Source organism: Lissotriton helveticus, chromosome 6 (genome assembly GCF_964261635.1).
Source record: "Lissotriton helveticus chromosome 6, aLisHel1.1, whole genome shotgun sequence".
Classification (NCBI taxonomy): Eukaryota; Metazoa; Chordata; class Amphibia; order Caudata; family Salamandridae; genus Lissotriton; species Lissotriton helveticus.
This window is the reverse complement of record NC_136067.1, coordinates 150,998,288-151,016,000: the sequence shown is the minus strand read 5'-3', so window position 1 is coordinate 151,016,000 and position 17,713 is coordinate 150,998,288. Positions and strand designations below refer to the sequence as shown.

Sequence of the window (17,713 nt, the reverse complement as noted above, 5' to 3'; positions counted from 1 at the left end):
TTTGAATAAGTGGGATTATTATAAATCGGAGGACAGACTGGGATATTTTTTCATTCCCACACAAGAACTAGACACACCGTATGCACACCGACACAATTTGACTTGCTCATTGTCAAAGGTGGAAAAGAAGTTTATTGAGCAGGTGGAAGATAGGTACACGAAGCAAAAACAGTTGCGAGATTCAGGACAAGGAAAGGTAGATTGGACCGAGGAAGAGAAGAAGCACAAGTCAAGAGGGAGTTACGGTCCAATAGCTTTAGATGAAGTACAGAAAGGGAAGCTGTGCCTTCATCGACCACAGACTTATTATGAGAATGTGTATGTGGGTCATACCACGTGCGAACACACCTTTACATTAGAGTACTACACGAAGGACTTCTTGAAGAGCGTGGTGCAGGTGATCCCTACTGTATACTTTGTCTGTGGAAAGAATGCGTACGTGAGATTGCCAGAGAAGTGGTATGGAACGTGTTATCTAGCAATTATCTTTCCCAAGATTTACCATACTGAGGATTTTGCTCTCTTGGAGGGAGGGGCCCAGAGGAGGGTAAAGCGGGGGGAGAGTGCTGGAGCAGTGATTGGAGATGTGTTTGGAGCAGCGATACCTATGTTAGGAGTCATTTTGAATGACATCAAGATAAGACGGTTAGCAACTGTAGTGGATGAACTGTCAATGAATACAGCCAAGTCATTAGTGTTGGTTGAGGGTGAGATGTTGTCGATAAGGACAATGGTTTTACAGAACCGTCTTGCCCTAGACGTCCTCCTAGCAAAAGAGGGCGGAGTCTGTAAACGTTTGAAGATTCAGGAATGCTGCACTTATATACCAGACAACTCTAAAGATCTGGAGACATATATAAGCAACATTACTGCGATCCATTATGAGATCGAGGATTTGACCCAAGAGAATACATGGGAGACTGTTGGTAAAGGATTTGGGAAGGTTGGAAACTGGTTTGCCAACCTAGGAAAGGGTTTCCTTGGTTTTGTACTGAAACCCCTTATCATAGCAGTGGCATGTGTGATCGCCTTGTGGGGTTTAGTGAGGTTGTGCAAGTGGTACAAAGCGAATAGATTGGTGAGATCAATGAGAGTGCAAGAGATGCGAATGGAAAGACTGCAAGATAATCAATACCGCAGTTTGAGGGCATTGGAGATGCTCAAGAGGGGAAAAATGGCAACAAGCTCTGTTTAGTTCAGTTCTTACCCTGAGGATGATGTGAGAGTGGTGATGACACGGGTCATCAAAGGGGGGAACTGAGAGAGCGCCATTTACAGTGAAATTTGTAGGGGTGCAGCATATGTACAAGTAGTCAGCACCCGCATATATAGAGGCCTATTAATCATAGTTAGATGCAAGGTATGAAAAGTGCTAAAGTGAATTGGTATCAGAATATGTGCAGAGCCAACGTTACAAAGTGCAATCTATGCTTGCTGACATATATAGATGCTTTTAAAATGACACCTTCTCCTAATGCAACGTGTGATTAACAATGCAATAGAACTTGAGATCTGCTTTATCTGAAACGTAACGAATTACATATATATATGATTTGCTTAAAGTAGAAGATGCATTTACTGTTTAAGGTTTGATGCCTAGTGAACTAAGAGAACAAGTTGATGTAAAACGTTGGGCCTATAACACAAGCAGAGGCCTAGTTAATGGAAACGGTGCAGGCCTGTTGAGAAATGTCTTGCTTAAACATTGAGCTGTAGACAGGATTGATAGATGTGACCTTTAGAAATGTTGCAATAATCATAGACTGCGAGTTATTTGCGTGTATTCCTTTGCAGGCGCCTCATCGAGCAGATAGTGTAGTAGAAGGGCCCATTGTGTGTGTATGTTAGGATTCTAGACCTAGACATGTAGGAGTAGACCCGGAATTCAAGGAGGCATTGAAAGGATGAAGAGCCTGAGACCCAAGGACGGCTAAACGGACAAGGATGGATCCTCGCCATGTGGAATTTTACAGAACTCAACACCTTCTAGAGGGGCGTACCTATAGGCGTGTCGACAACATTGTGGGGTTTCGTATTAGGGACAGTACCCCGAGGGTGGAGGCAGAGCAGATGGCTGAGGAGCTAGAGAGAGCGGTCGCATGGGCTAGGAGCTTAGCAGCGGTGATGGAAATTTTAGTCTAAGAGAGAAGGTGGCGAACTTCTTAGGAAGTCTCCACGGCTGACACCTTTGGTTAGGTTGGGCTATTGTAGAGTAGGGATGTCATCTAGCATAGAGTAGGGACAGACTAATCTGAATGTATGTCTTTTATCCTGATGAGCACCAGAACACAAGTTATAGCTATCCTGTTTAGTTTAATGGTTCTGGAATTGATTCTCGTTCTTTTCATTAGTCGGTTGAGACTTTTCCGTAGGATTATGTTTGTACTAGTACCTGTTTATCTTCTGAACCTCTTGTTGAGGTGCCTGTATCTTCAGTTGTTTTTGGTTATGTAATAAACCCTTTAAATTCAGTCTTTAGTCAGTGGTTCTTTGGGGAAAGTATTGGTGGTTAAAGATTGAACTGTTTAGTTGTGATTAGATTACCTAAATTTACTCTATGGCAGGTAAAAAGGTCCAGTCGACCTGTGACTGGATTCTGGAGAATGATAAGCAGACTCAAGAAGTGAAATCCCGCCTTTTCATATCCATCTGACACACTCCATATGGAACAGGGTCCAAGGATACCTGACCCCATCATGGCCGAAAATGATGACTTCTCCCCCCCCTGCTGAACTTTGACTTACTATTCCCGTCCAGGACTGCGCCTACCCTTATGCGAACATCTGCAATTCTTTCTTTCCTCCCCGCTCTACTCCTCTCCACTTACCTGCTACTGACCTCTGCCCTCACCTTGTCCTGGCCCTAGTCCCGACCCTGCTTACCCGTGAATTTTCCCTTGGCATGTGAGATCTAGCTATTTTGCCTGATGCCCGATGGAGCTACCTGGTTTAGATATAGGGGAGAAAGGTCGGGGATTCCATCCTCGGACGTCACCTACCCAGTCGGTCTTCAGCCAGACTTCCTTTCATCTCTCCTGTCATCTCTTCCCGCATCCTCCCTCTATGTCTCTCCTTCTCTCAATATTTTGAGACTGAACTATTGTGTCTGATGCCCGATGGAGCTACCTGGTTTAGCTATAGGGGAGATGGGCCATGGACTCCCTCCTTGGTCATCACCTACCCAGTCGGCCTTTAGACTGACTTCTTTTCGTCTCTCCATGTTGTATATCCCCTTTCCCCCCTTTTCTCACCCTCCCCTCTACGCTCCATTATTTTGCCCTCCATGCTCGTTTTATGTTTCCCTTGAGACCTAGCTATTTGGCCAAAGCCCAGTGGAGCTACCTGATAGCTATAGAGGAGATGGGTTTTGGGACTCCCCCTCGACCTTCACCTACCCAGCCGGACTTTAAGCAGACCTTCCTCCGTCTTTTTGCTGTATCTCCCCTTTACCTTTACCCCCTTCCCCTCTATACTCCACTTTTCTCGTTCTCTATCATCTTGTAATTGTTTTTCTAGCAACATTTGTATATTGAAACTGATGTAATCTTGTAATTTTGTTGAACCTCATGTAAAGCGCTCTGATACCTCCGGGTCTAGCCAGCGCTATATAAAACTCTTTAAATAAATAAAACATAAAATAAATAAAAATGTATGTAAGAAGAGAAGACATTAACTATCCATTGACTGGAAGTACAGTAAATTCAAATAAACTATAGGAATTGCCTCTATGGCCCATGGGTCATGAAACAAACTAACAAATCGAATTCTGTTAGAGTAACCTTCATCATTATCTGCAAGGAAACTCCTGTCTAGTCTGTTGTAGGTTGACTTAAAACCTTTAAAAATGAAAAAGACTTAGACTCCTCTTGGCAATGCAAAGACAGCTCTTTACTGTCGTAACAGGGAGACAGACCCTCCTTGCACACAGACAGGCAGCCAGTTCCAATTTGATACATCACACATAGCTTATTTTATACACAGCTCAACAATGAGGGTGACAAACGTTCAGCAGTGGATCATTACTTCAGTTACAGAGTAATACATGCTGGTCAGAAACATCAAGTCACCTGCGACCCTTGACTTTAGCCTAATTCAATACATATCCTTTATTGCAGTTTCTAACAATGCTTAATAAACGTTGCCATTCTTGTACGTGAGTGCATATGTATTTGTATAAAATACAATATTAGTCATGTGTGCTTTTATCATTGTGCACGTAAGACCGCCATGTCCTCTAAGCTAATTGGATTTATTGCACCCATTGTCTAATCAGGTTACAATCTATTTGGAAACACACAGAAGAGCATGCTGGTAAACCTTGGGGCTAAAACCATAAATATTTTCAAGCTTGCTAAATACGAATTGGCCTTCAAATGCAATCTACTCAAGTTGCCTATTCCATTGTGTCTTCAGGTGAACTCTTTACCTTCCTCTCGTAAGCACAAGATTTTGACCTGCACTGTTCTTTAACCACTTACAGCTGGTTGATTTCTGCTGGTGTTTGTAGTTGCGCTATATTTTAATTTTTTACCTTGTCTACTGTGAATTCATATTTTACATTTCCCATAACAAGTCTCATTACTAGAATGTACTTCACCTGCTATTCTTTACTATCTTAAAACATTCAGTGAAAATAAGTTCTCTTCACCATATCCCATCAGATGAACAATCCATTTCTAGAAGGCCTGGTTAGATTTTGATTCCCTCGGTGAAGGGATATCAGTTTTTGTGTTAGGCTTGGGTCAAAACTACGCGTTGCGCCCCATCCATGTTCTCCCCAGACCATATTTATGAGAAAACACTGCAGGTCTAGCATCTGGTACCAGCTAGTAATATGGTTGTATATTGATGTCTTGTCATTAATAAAGTGGCACAATCAACAAAGTAGTTTGGCTGAGGTCTCACAAATACTGCCTTAACAGCACTTCACTGCTACTGTGTTATACTTTGCTGAATGACGTCTGTTAGAAATTAAGTTTCTGGTTGGCAGAGGTATGCCCCCTATCAAAGCAGGAACCACAATCCTAGACAAGGTAAGTCAGGTAATCACCATCAATTAACCTGGGCTCCGCCTCTGGAAGCTTGGTACAGAGCAGTCAGGCTTAACGTAAGATGCAATATGTAAAGTATTTGTGCAACACTTTATACAGTAACACAGTGAAAACACCAAAAAAGCCCCAACACCACATTACACGAATAGCTATAATTTTTATGAACAAAACAAGACCAAAATTACAAACGGAGTTATGAATTATTAAAGAATAAACTGAATTGTAGTGCCTAAAAGCATAAAGCATTAATCGAGGCTATCTGGTAGTGCTAGACCGGGGTAAATCTAAAAGTTCAGGCAGATCGCTATGGAGCACAGGTCGGACACATGGACTAGCCTTGGCCCGCTGAAACAGTACCTTAGTTCTTGGATGATTTGACGTTGAGGCAGAGATGTCAAGAGCAGAGGAGACGATGCTCTTGACATCTCTGCCTCCTTTAGATGTAGGCGATGTGCCGGTGCCAAGCCGCGCAAAGTCTGAGATGCATCAGGAATGGAGGCAGTTCAGCAGTAGGCGAAGGGATGTCCTCGATCCTCGCAGCCACAGTGATGTGTCGTCGTTGATGGGGTGCACCAGTTCAAGCGGTTCAAGCGGCGCAACTGGGTCCAGCAGTCATCGAAGCGATGTACTCAATCCTTGCAGCTGCGGAGATTTGTCGGCGTTAATGGAGATGCACTGGTTTCCTATCTGTGCAACGTCATTGATGCATGGATACTTGTAGTTTCAGCACTTTATACTTCCAAGGGCCCAGGGCCCAGCACTGGGTAGGCACCATTTGGCAGGACAAGCAAAGTCCAGGTGCTCTCGCAGGTTTGAGAGGAAGTCTTTGATGTCCCTGAGACTTCAGAAAAAGAGGCAATACAGCAAGCTCTTGTAGTCACTTAGGTTATGGGACATAGAGAGGCAGGTCCAGTCCTTCTCACACTCAGGCAAGAGGGCAGCAACTCTGCACAGCAAAGCAGATCAGCAGAATGGCAGTCCTTTCAGCAGCACAGCAGTCCTTCTTTCAGTTCTGAAGTGTCCTGAGTTGGTGGTGTCAGAGGTCCAGTACTTATACACAGTTGGTCCTTTGAAGTGGGGGAGCCTTCAAAGAGATGTCTTTGAAGCGCACAAGTCCCTGCCCTTCTTGCCATGGCTCCAAACTCACTACAGGAGGATATATAGCCCTTTGTGTGGTGATAGGACACAGCCTATTCAGGTGTAAGTGTCAACTCCTCCCTCCCATCCCGCCCAGCATGTGGAGGGTCCATCTGTCACACCTAAGCTCCCCCTGTGTGTGGTTGTCAAGAGGGAATGCACATAGCCAGCTATCACCCACCCCAGACGTGTATTCAGAGATAGGCAGAAGGCATCAAGTGGTTACAGTAAGAATATGCCAACTTTCTAAAAGTGGCTTTTTCAGAATTGCAATGTAAAACCTTACTTCACCATAAGTTATGTTTTTGAATTGTGTTTCCAGAGACACCAAATGTGGGGTCCCAAAGCTTCCAATACAGAAATTAGTTAAACTTATAAGATTTAGTAAGGCAATCTCATTGGATCCTATGGGAGAGATATACTTTGCAGTAGGAAAAATCACATTTAAGAGTTTTTTTTACTACTAGGACATGTAAAACTTAAAAGTACATGTCCTACTTTTTAACTATACTGCACCCTTCCCATAGGCTGTCCAAAGCCTACCTCAGGGGTAACTTGTATGTATTAAAAAGGAAGGTATGAGCCTGGCAAGAGGGTTAACTTGCCAGGTCGACATAGCATTTAAAAACTGCACACACAGGCTCTACAATGGGAGGCCTGAGACATGTTTAAAGAGCTACTTAAGTGGGTGGCACTATCAGTCCTGCAGGCCCCCTAGCAGCATTTAAGTTACAGGTCCTGTAACATGTGCACTTTACTAGGGACTTATAAGTAAATTAAATATGCAGATTGACGATAAGCCAATATTACCATGTTTTAAGTATAGAACACATGCATTCAGCACTGGTTAGCAGTGGTAAGGTACCCAGAGTCGTAAAGCCAGCAAAAAGGAAGTCAACAAAAACAGCAGATACAGGCGGTCTGAAGGCAAAAAGTCAGGGCTAACCGCAGCAAGAATGGCATTTCTAACAACATCTTTGAGATTTTAGGTCATCAAAGGCTTGTTTAACGTTCTCCAAACTCTCAGGATGTACTTACTTGCATCTCTGAGATGACCACCTCAATCTGTGAAAGTGATTTCTGGGTCTTTGTGATCAAGTTGGGGTAGAGGCATTTTGGTTAATAAATAAGCAAAATGTTCTTTTTAGTTTGAATTATTTTATTGATGTTCTTATATTACATCTCGAACAAGCAAATAAGCAGCATCATCAGGCACAATTACAATCGACATAGAACACGTTAATGGTAAATTAAGTCTCTTGCCTACAGTACCTATTCAGCATCAAAAAGTGTTTCACCTATCAGATCAACCAGGTTACAGGTCACATGTGGCTGTCAAACTTAAACTGCACATCATGAGAGAGTAAACATATGATGATTATTAAGGACCCAATTGGGGACAAGCCACATACATCTATAAAATTGAAGAAAAAGATTCTGTTATGAGAGAATAGAACAACAGTGAACAAAAAGAAACCCCCACCTTCGACCACTCTATCATCTCCCCCATTCAGCCTGTTAAATCAAAAAGCCCTTGATTACACTGAAGAACACACAAAGTGAGAAAACCTGAAGGAACATGAACAGGGCAGCTGTCATCCCTATATGTATAACAGTCAGTTACTACAAGTTTCATGTTACTAATAGTCATTTTATAAATGTGGAGACTTTGCACATAAAAAGATAGGTCTGTATATTATTCAGGTAATTTGTTGGAAATTAATGTCCACTTTCTGCTTTCGTTTCTTCCCACAGTGTACCCTAAAACAGCTCAGCTTTGGTCCTCATTGTGAAATCTTTTATGAATGAAGTACCAACAATAGTTTCTTCCATGAAGACCATCCCTTATTAAAGTGATCTACTTCCTGTTTCTGTGGCTTTGCTGCCCTATTGAAATGATTCAACAAACCTATCATTTACCTATGGAGATTTCTCCATCCCTCTTTAAGTGGGGTATAAAATGTAATTACTGAAAAAGCCTCACTAATCTGGAGGTTTTAGCCAATTTACGGGTGATAACTGAACTCGCATTACTGGATATTTATTTGATATTTGATATTTATTAATTTATAAAGCGCCTGAATTATCCCCCAAGGGGTATCTCTGTGCGATAGAGTTGCTACAGCCAGCCACAGAAGAGGAGCTGATTAGAACAATGAGGTTTTTAGAAGCCTTCTGAGCTGTAAATGATCTGGGCATTGTCGCAAGTGGATAGGGAGTTGGTTCCAATAAGAGGGGGCTAGGGGGGAGAAAGCTTTACCACCTAGGCGAGATTTTTTGTAGCGTAAGAAGTAAAGATGTGGTCCCTGATCGAAGGGACCTAAGTGGCAGATATTTGGTGAATTTATTTGCTTGGTAACTGGGACCTTTGCCATTCAAAGATTTGTGGACAATGCAGTAGATCTTAAATCTGATCCGCTTCTGCACCGGAAGCCAATGTGGTTGTTGCAGAAGAGGGAGGGAGGCTATTCGGGGGAGTATTGGAGACCAAACGAGCCGCTGTGTTCTGGACTACTTACAATCTATTTAAGGAGGCATCATTAGCTGAAATCAGCAAAGCATTGCAGTGCCCAGGCGGCTTAACACCAGTGCCTGGTTAAGAGGTTTTCGAGTGGTTAAAGGTAGGAAGGGGAATACCCTTTGGAGAAGACTTAGCACATGGAAGCATGAGCCAACAGTACTTGTGGCTTCCTCCTTCATTATCTATTTCTGATCTAGGCGGACTCCCAGATTTCTAACCACCAGTTTGGGAGTCAGCGCGGTGTCCAATTCCTCTGGCCCCCATCTTGGGGACCACTTCACTGATGCATCTCCGAACAACATTATCTCAGTTTTCCCCGCGTTAAGCTGGAGGAAGTTATCCCTCATCCAGCCAGCGATGGTCGTCATGCCCTCCAAAAAAGTAAACTGGACATTGGGATTGTTTTTATCAAAAGAAAGTAGGAGTTGAGTATCGTCAGCGTAAGATATTGGGCAGATCCTAAATTCCTCAGTAATACCAATAAGGGAGCGCCATATATTTTAAATAAGGTGGGGCTAAGACAGGAGCCCTGTGGTACTCCCTTAGCTAGTCTTGTGGTCTTAGAGCGGAAAGGGCCTAAATTAATAGTCTGAGTTCTATCAGACAGAAAACTCGACATCCATTGTAGAGAGTTTCCTTGGAGGCCAGTTTCCCTAAGTCTCCTGAGAAGAGTCTGATGGGAAATCGTATCAAAGGCTGTCGATAAATCAAGCAGCACAAGAAGCACTGCTTTTCCGTTGCCCAGGGACATTCTGATGTTGTCGGTGACAGCAATCAAAGCCGACTCCGTGCTGTATCTGGGTCGAAAGCCCGACTGAGATGGATCAAGGCAGCTCGAAGCTTCGACAAAGTCAGACACATGTTTATTGATATGTTTTTCTAGTATCTTGCTCAGGAGAGGTAGCAATGAAATGGGTTGATAATTGGATAAATCCTCCATGGGGGGCCTTGGGGTTTTTACGGATCGGGATGATTTGCGCCGCCTTCCATTCATAGAGCAATTGAGGATTGAGCAAATAGGGGCAGCAAGTTGTTCGGAGAGCAGTGAGGTGATCTTACCTGGAATAATGTCCAGCGGGGAGCCTGATTTGACTATATTTAATAGTGACTCTACATCCTCTGGCTTAAGTGAAGGAAAGTTGTCTAACGTCTGTGCATTGGATGTGTCTGTTGGTGAAAAGTTAGAAAGGGGGCCTGGAGGCCAGTAGATGAGAGCGCCTTTCCAACTATGTTGAGAGAGCAAGTCAAGTATGATAAAACCTTATTGTACAGTGTGCTCTATGGTTGTTTTGTCACATCAATTAATATGATCTTTTTTGTTTACACTTGTCTGGTTTCAGTGTGCTGCGTCATCGATAAAAGTACACCACAGGTTTGGAATGTTTGGTCTAGGTTTTGATTGTTGTTTGGATTATTTTAGAATTTTTATAATTATGATGGTGCCTGGTTTCGTTGTGAAGCACTAGGAGTGTCCCAGCACTAACAGAGTGCAGAATAAGATTGAACTCCTGCAACAGACCAATAGGGGCCAAACTCTGATTCAGGTAGAATGGTATCCGCCTGATTACAAATAGCTGGTGTTTCCGCATCCAGATCTAATAGGTGCAGGAACACTGGGTCCGATTTTATCTGCTGGAAAATCTGACACATAAAATTGCAGGAAGCTGGAGTTGCAAGTGCAGACAATCTTGGCATTCACCCAACATTCTTCTACAATACAGGGGAGCATGGAACATCTCTCCTCTTCCAAACCAAAGCCTCCCCTGCCCACTGATAGCCGGCACCACCTTGCTTTCCTTGTGTCCCTCCCATTCCTATTCAAAACCCGCTTGGAAGAGGTGTTAAGATGAATTTTAATGCACACCTAATTAGGAATTGTGAGCAAAAGTACACACAGAAAACTGGGTGGGCATGGATATTCTCTATTCCTTTGGAATTTATCTTAGTTAATTGCTGGGTTTCCTGCTAACGTGCAATCGGGGGCAAAGGTAGAAACCGCAGAAGCATGAAGAGGTAGTTATACCATGCAGGAGGACCAGGTAGAAACCTCAGAACCATGAAGAGATAGTTATACCATGCAGAAGGACAGGTAGAAACCTCAGATCCATGAAGAGGTAGTTAGACCATTCAGAAGATCCAGGTAGAAACCTCAGACCCATGAAGAGGTATTTATACCACGCAGAAGGACCTTCACAAAAGGCACAGTTATGATCATCTCCATTTGTTGGGTCAGTTGCTACTGAAGTGCTGAAGAAGACATCATCAAATAACATCTTTCTTGTAGTGAGGTTTTCAAGTTTTTCTTAAGTATAACTTGTGTGCAATTATTCCGCTAAAATGAACAATCGGGCGATGAAACACCAGTCACAAGAAATCACTAAACTTCCTTGGTCTTCAAACATTGTTATGTCAACCCCCCTTAAACAAAATGCTTCATTGACAGACTCCTTTCAGACCTCCGAAGGGGGAAGATGGAGTCAATGGTAAAGAGGTTTGATAATTTGTCGGCTCATTGAGAAGTACTCTGGGGAAAAGATAAATCCAAGACCCTCATCTCTAAAAAGTGCATCCTATCCCTTAACTGCAAATGTCCTATCATTGAACACTGCACATTCCCACCCAGACTCACTCTCCAAAGCTCTCACCTAGACATCCTCAACAAAGCCCAATGCAGACTTCTACATAGTACCATTCAACAGCCTTTATAAAGCTCCATTCAGTCACCACTCTATATAGCACAATTTAGACCCAGTTTTATTACCCCACTCAGAACCCTTTTTAAAACGTCATTCAGATTTCCTCTTTAATGTCCTATCATGGAATCCTGTTCAAACACCTGTCCAAAAGACATCTATAAAGTCAATTTAGGAGTGGCCTTTAAAACCACAGTCAGTCCCCATGTTCACATTCTCACCCAGACCACTATCCAAAGCCCGCCTAGAAAAGCTCTACCATCCAAATCCACACATCTCTAACCACATTCCATCCAAAAATTCTCTACAAAGGCCCCACTTTATCCCTACTGCAAAGCATCAAGTAGACATTCTCGCTAAGGTCTCCACAACATTCCCTCCAGAAAAGCCCAGTCTATACCTTGGAAAGACCTCTGCAGACACATCTACAAAATTCTAGCCAGGAAAATCTATGTACGCCTCTCTGAAAAACCCAGCTCAGATATCCTATTTAAAGACTGATAGTTTTCACCTTGGTACTGACCTATTTGGATATTCTCTAGCACATATATAATGTTACCCTCTTCAACACCCTATGGAAGTACCTTTCAAATACTAGTCAGTCCCTACTCTAAAAGTTCAAATCTAGCTGCATCTTGAAATCAGAATCCATCCTCCGCTCTGGAAAGCACCATCCAGTGCCACAGAGCACCAAGTTTTGAGTTAACTTGTGTCTGACATTTCCAGCCTTTCGGTGTGCCTATGTGTGACATCTCCATGTCATATATGTGACCCTGTGAGTGACATTTTCTAACAAACTGAAACAAGTGATTATGATGATGCAATACTGTTTACTGCATGACCCACCTCTGTAATGCCAATATAAATGTCCAAGCATCGCAACACTCCAAAAGTGTTTCAATATTTCACATAACTCGCACCATTTGTGAACATCTTTACGTATATTATACTAGGATCTTTGTTAAATTATTAATCCCCCAGACTATCTTTTTCAGCTTCTGCAAGTTGTGCAGGTGTATGCTCTTCAGTGCACACAAGTTTAATATCCTAACATAGATGAGAGAGTACTTAATAAAAATAGGCTCTAATAATCATGCTCGGTTATTCTCCTGGTTCCAGACTGCCATCCTGTTCCACACTACTTAGGGTAAAGCTGTGTATTTTACCTGGAGAAGAACTGAGAAAAAGAAGAAGGAGGCGAGGACAGAGGTGGAGTCAAGGAGCAACACCTTGATTTATTCTCTTCACGCAGCAGACCGCATGCCACCATGCCTCAGTCCAAGGATGTACAGGGAAGAAGTCTGAAACAATATTTTTAAGAAGTTGATGAGGCATTTTATAAGAAAACTTCAAGAAGCAAAGACGAGAGGGAGACTGGGAAGGGGGTTTATCAGCCCAAACCAAATATTTAAGTTGAAATAATTTTTTGTAGAACCTCAAACATGAAATAGGCAGACAGAGGGGATCAGAATGCGCATAGCAAAAGGATGAAGAAAGCCCAGCCTCACTATAATCAACTGTCTGTAGCCACAAATGGAACAATAATCCCATGAATTTTTAAAAACATAGAAAAACTCCAATGTATATTCTTGCTTGATTTCAAGACATGAAAGGGAAAAGGGGGCGGAGATGAGAAAGGAACGTATTTCAAGACAACAAAGGGAAAAGGGGGCGGAGATGAAAGGAAGAGAACATACTAGTAGATGAGGGAAGATAGGTGGTGTAAGAAGCTGAACATCAATTACAAGCAGTTGAGTTCATCATGACAAACTTGAATCAACATCTTCTCCCAACTCATAACACACTCAGCTGTGACTAATAAGGAAACAAATTACAAACTTAAATGCAATACAGCTACAAAGGCTACTCAGGTCTTTTCTTTTTTTATGTTCAAACTATTTTATTACGTTTTATAAAAACATAATAATAACACTACAAAAACCATTACATTAAATTGCGTTTATATAGCACCTACTACCCTGACAAGGCTACGAAATTACCAAAACTGTAAAAAAAGATAAGCTAATCAGCATCGAAAAAGAAGCGTACTATAATTTAACAAAAAAAGTGAGCAATAAGAAATTAAATAACAGAATGAAAATAAAAGATGAGCTATGCCTGGTATAAGTCAGAGAAATAAATAAAGAATAGGAAAAGCAGCCAGAAATCAAATAAGTATTATCATATAAATTGAATAGACGCTTATTAACTAATTGAAGCAATATTGGTAAAATAAGTATCAAATGGTTACCAAAAAGGAATTTTATGAAGATAGGACTGTTCATGAAGAGTGTATAATGTAAGACTATCACATTTCTTGAAGGTAACCAAAGCCCATGAGGTATGGATAGAGAATTGACAGCTGTCCAACTTGAAGTGATTGACTTAATTGCAGATGAAGAAGGGAAATCAATTAATTTAATTCTTGCCTCTGATAATGAAGAAGCAAAAGACGTACAAATAATTAATTGATTTGAAATAGTATCAGTGATGTATAACTTTGAAAATTATGTCCCATACTTTCCCTCAGAATTGAGCAATCATAGAGTGAACATTGTAAAGAATAAGGTTCGGATTAACGATGCCAGCTAAACAAGTTATCAAGTAATTCAGCCTTAAAGAGCCGTATAGAGCTCGTACGAAGTCCATAAACAATTATGCAAAGTACAGAAATAGTGGTATACAGCAACTAGCACCCTTCCTGAAACAATACAAGGCCAACTTTTCTTCCTCTGTTTAGATAAAAAGGTGGCTGATAGTTCAGTGTTCCGAAAGTTTCACAAGGTTTCTAAATTAATAACACTATCAATTATTATATTATATATTTACTATGCAGCATGGCTGGAAACACGGTAAAATATAGACTCTGAAATCCCGGTCTCCGGCAATCCACTTGGGAAACATTTCAGAACAGTGACACACAGAATTCCATATTTGTAGAACTCTGATGCATGTAATATCATTTTAATTGCATTTAGTTTGTCTATTCAAAAATGAAAAAACATATTTTTGTGGCCTTGATCATTTAATTATAAAGTACCCATATTACTCAAAGGTTTTCCAGATTCTACTACCTTTTCCAAATTTCGAAATAGGCTTGTGCCTGCCAGCAACAGATCTAGAACATTTGATATCAATACAAAATAATGAATCAAACTCAAATATTGCTGAGTTAGGATAGTGGAATAATGTTGTAATGGAAGGAACAGTCTATCATTTCTTGGTTAATATAGTCATGATAGCTGGTAAAGAAACATTTTTAGCCAACTTTGTAGAATCAGTAACCACCTAGAGCTTGATGACGTTTTTAATTCAGAAACCATAAAGAGACATGTCTGATTAAAATGGCAGAATGATACTTTCAAAAGGCAAGGATATCGTTGGAAGCCTTACATGTGTCATTGTTATGACTCATAATTTATTCTGGGTGTCTTATTATTCCAAATATATTTGGAAATTGTTGAACCTGACTTGCAATAACAATTTAGTCCAACCAATTCAAGAATAAAGAAGACCATTTATTCATATTTCCTCTCACAATTTATGTCAGCGTCTGGTTTTATCATTGATGACTCATTAACAATATGAACAATATTGTTCTTTGAATCTAATCAGTCATCAATGATACAATCAGAAACTGCCCTAAATTGTGAGAGGAAAATGAAATATTGTCCCCCTCGAAACAAAACATTAGAGGAAAAAAAGGCGACAGGATGGGGAATGAGCACAAGCGGATGGTGAGGTACGCATGTCACGAGGGATGTAAAATGTGTTGTCATCAGCACTGCATGATAGGAATGTAAGGTATAGTTAGTAGAATTGTTTCATTTCAACTCCGAACTATAACTTCACTTTAACCTTTGATTATTTTCAGTCATTTTCTAGGGTTTTTTATTTTATTTTAACGCTAACTTCTTAGTACCTAACTATTATGTCACATATATATATATATACTAGCAGCCCCGTCCTGACGTTGTCCGGGTATGAACTAGAATGTATGTAATGTGTGTATTTGGCAAGGGCAATTTATTTTAAAATCTCGCGGTAGACAACATTTTTTGTTTCATTAGAATAGGGACGGAGAAGGGCCAGCTGCAGCCCTGGTTGATGTTAGCAGGCGCGTGTAATTGGTGTAGTGATCCGCCGCCTGAGCCCGGCTACAGCCCTGGTTGATGTTAGCAGGCGCGTGTAATGTCGTTGAATGAGAGAGTTATCAGCCGCGGGTAAATCCGTTTAATGAGAGAGTTCAGTGACAGCGAGTAGGAGAGGCTGCAGTAATTGTCCCCGCAGACACGCTCATGTGTTCTCCCCCGCTTGAGGCCCAGATGCGGGCCTGTTTGATGTTAGCAGGCGCGTGTTCCCCCGCTTGAGGCCCAGCTGCAGCCCTGGTTGATGTTATCAGGCGCGTGTAATTAGTGTACTGATCTGCCGCCTGAGCCCGGCTGGAGCCCTGGTTGATGGTAGCAGGCGCGTCTAATTTTGTTGAATGAGAGAGTTCAGTAACAGCGCGCAGGAGAGGCTGCAGTAATGTTACTTACCAGGCCTCCAGTTGAACGCGTTTGTCATGCCCCCAGCACACGGCCACAGCAGACGATCTTCTGATTAATGTACGATCAACATGGCATGAAGGGCGGAACGTAGCACAAGCCCCCAGCGTTTCTCACGCCCTCAGCGTGCCCCTTGATGCGGCGCAATTGCGTTCACATGACATGAAGGCCGGACACACGCCCCCAGCGTTTCTCACGCCCCCAGCGTGTCACGCCCCCAGCGTGTCACGCCCCCAGCGTGCCCCTTGATGCTGCGCAGCAACGTAATTGGCGCTTGTATGTACGATTCACATGGCATGAAGGGCGGACACACGCCCCCAGCGTTTGTCACGCCCCCAGCTTTTGTCACGCCCCCAGCACACGACCACAGCCCACGATGTGATGGCCGTACCACACGCCCCCAGCGTTAGTCACGCCCCCAGCCCACGCCTACAGCACAACGCAGACACGCCCACAAGGGACTACTTTGCTGGCACGGTTCTTTTACCTTTTAAATGTATATGGTGTCCTACGGTACAATTGTATGTCTTGCACTGTATGATTGTGATGAACACCACTGTTTCTTGAAAAGTTAATAAAAACAATTTTAAAAAAGTATATGGTGGCCGTCTGCATAGCCTATGTCCTTCTGCTGCAACTGCCCTTTCCAACGCTGTATTGGGTGTTGTGATTGGTGCTGTGGTTACTGAGATTACCCGCCTCAAAGGTTTGGGCTCTCTCTTTATAATATTAGTATGGATATTTTTTTTTTTTACTGAAGAAAACGAAAGGTTAAAGTAACATTACAGTTAGGTGAAATGTTCAGTAATAACATAAAGTTGTAAGCTCTAAAATACACAGAAATGTACTAGTTATAGCTATAGTTATCTTAACTATAACTCGTGCCCTAAGGTAACTATAATTCACACCCCCGCCACACACAGTTTTCTCACCAATAATTTAATTGCAAATGCTGCTGTGATAGATCTGTGGCAGCCAACCCCGAACATACAGGGCCCTGTACTCGACCCCCCCACAGACAGCAAAGCGCCGGTTGCGCACAGTCTTTAGCCATGCATAGCAGGGGGTTGGCCAAAGGGACAACCCACCTAAAAGCAGCCAAACCCCCAGGCAAGCTGCCAACCACATGCCATCCACAGCCATTGGCATGCGCAGAATAACGTTGGCCTTCAGGGCTTGGAGACTACATCCCCTGGGCTGAATTTCATTTAAATGGGGAGGGGCCATGTGGGCCCCCTCCCCGAGCTTTAATAGGCTCTGGGAACCCATCCCATGGCCGAATTTCATTTAAAAGGGAAGGGGTCACGTGGGCCCCCTTCCAGAGCCTGTTGTTGCTCCAGGGACCCCATACTCCAGGTTCTCTAAATTATAGGTGGATGCCAACCAGGATCATTCACCCAGCTAGGGGCATCCACCAAACAACACTTAGTTTAAAAGGAGAGGGGCACGCAGCCCTCTTCCCAAGCATCATTTGGATGGGGTCCCAAGGGCCAAATTCAATTAAAAAGAGAGAGAGCCATGTAGCTCCCTTCACTAAACTTCTTTAGGTGCCGGGACCCCATCCCCTGGAGCCAAATTTAACACAAAAGAGCTGTGTGCAGTGGGGGTGGGCCACCAGACCATGTGACAACCCACCTGAATGCAGCCAAACCCACCTTTTGTGTAGCCCCCCTCCCTTCCATAAGTGTGATGACTCCAGGGATGGGGTCTCCTGGCTTTTTAAGGCTCGAGGAGGGTCCCAAGCTGCTCCCATCAAGTAATATCT

General features: G+C 42.6%; 1 protein-coding gene across 2 annotated transcripts in view; it reads right to left on the bottom strand.

Moving 5' to 3' along the window:
- The window catches only part of TOGARAM2 (TOG array regulator of axonemal microtubules 2), a 315,487-nt gene that overhangs the window by 242,910 nt on the left and 54,864 nt on the right, over positions 1-17,713 (bottom strand). The window contains exon 2 of one of the 2 annotated variants that reach the window (XM_078647518.1): positions 12,568-12,702. The exons of the other annotated variant lie outside the window; for it this stretch is intronic. The gene's annotated coding sequence lies outside the window, so the exon portion shown is untranslated. The remainder of the gene's footprint in view (positions 1-12,567; positions 12,703-17,713) is intronic. 2 annotated transcript variants of the gene reach the window in all.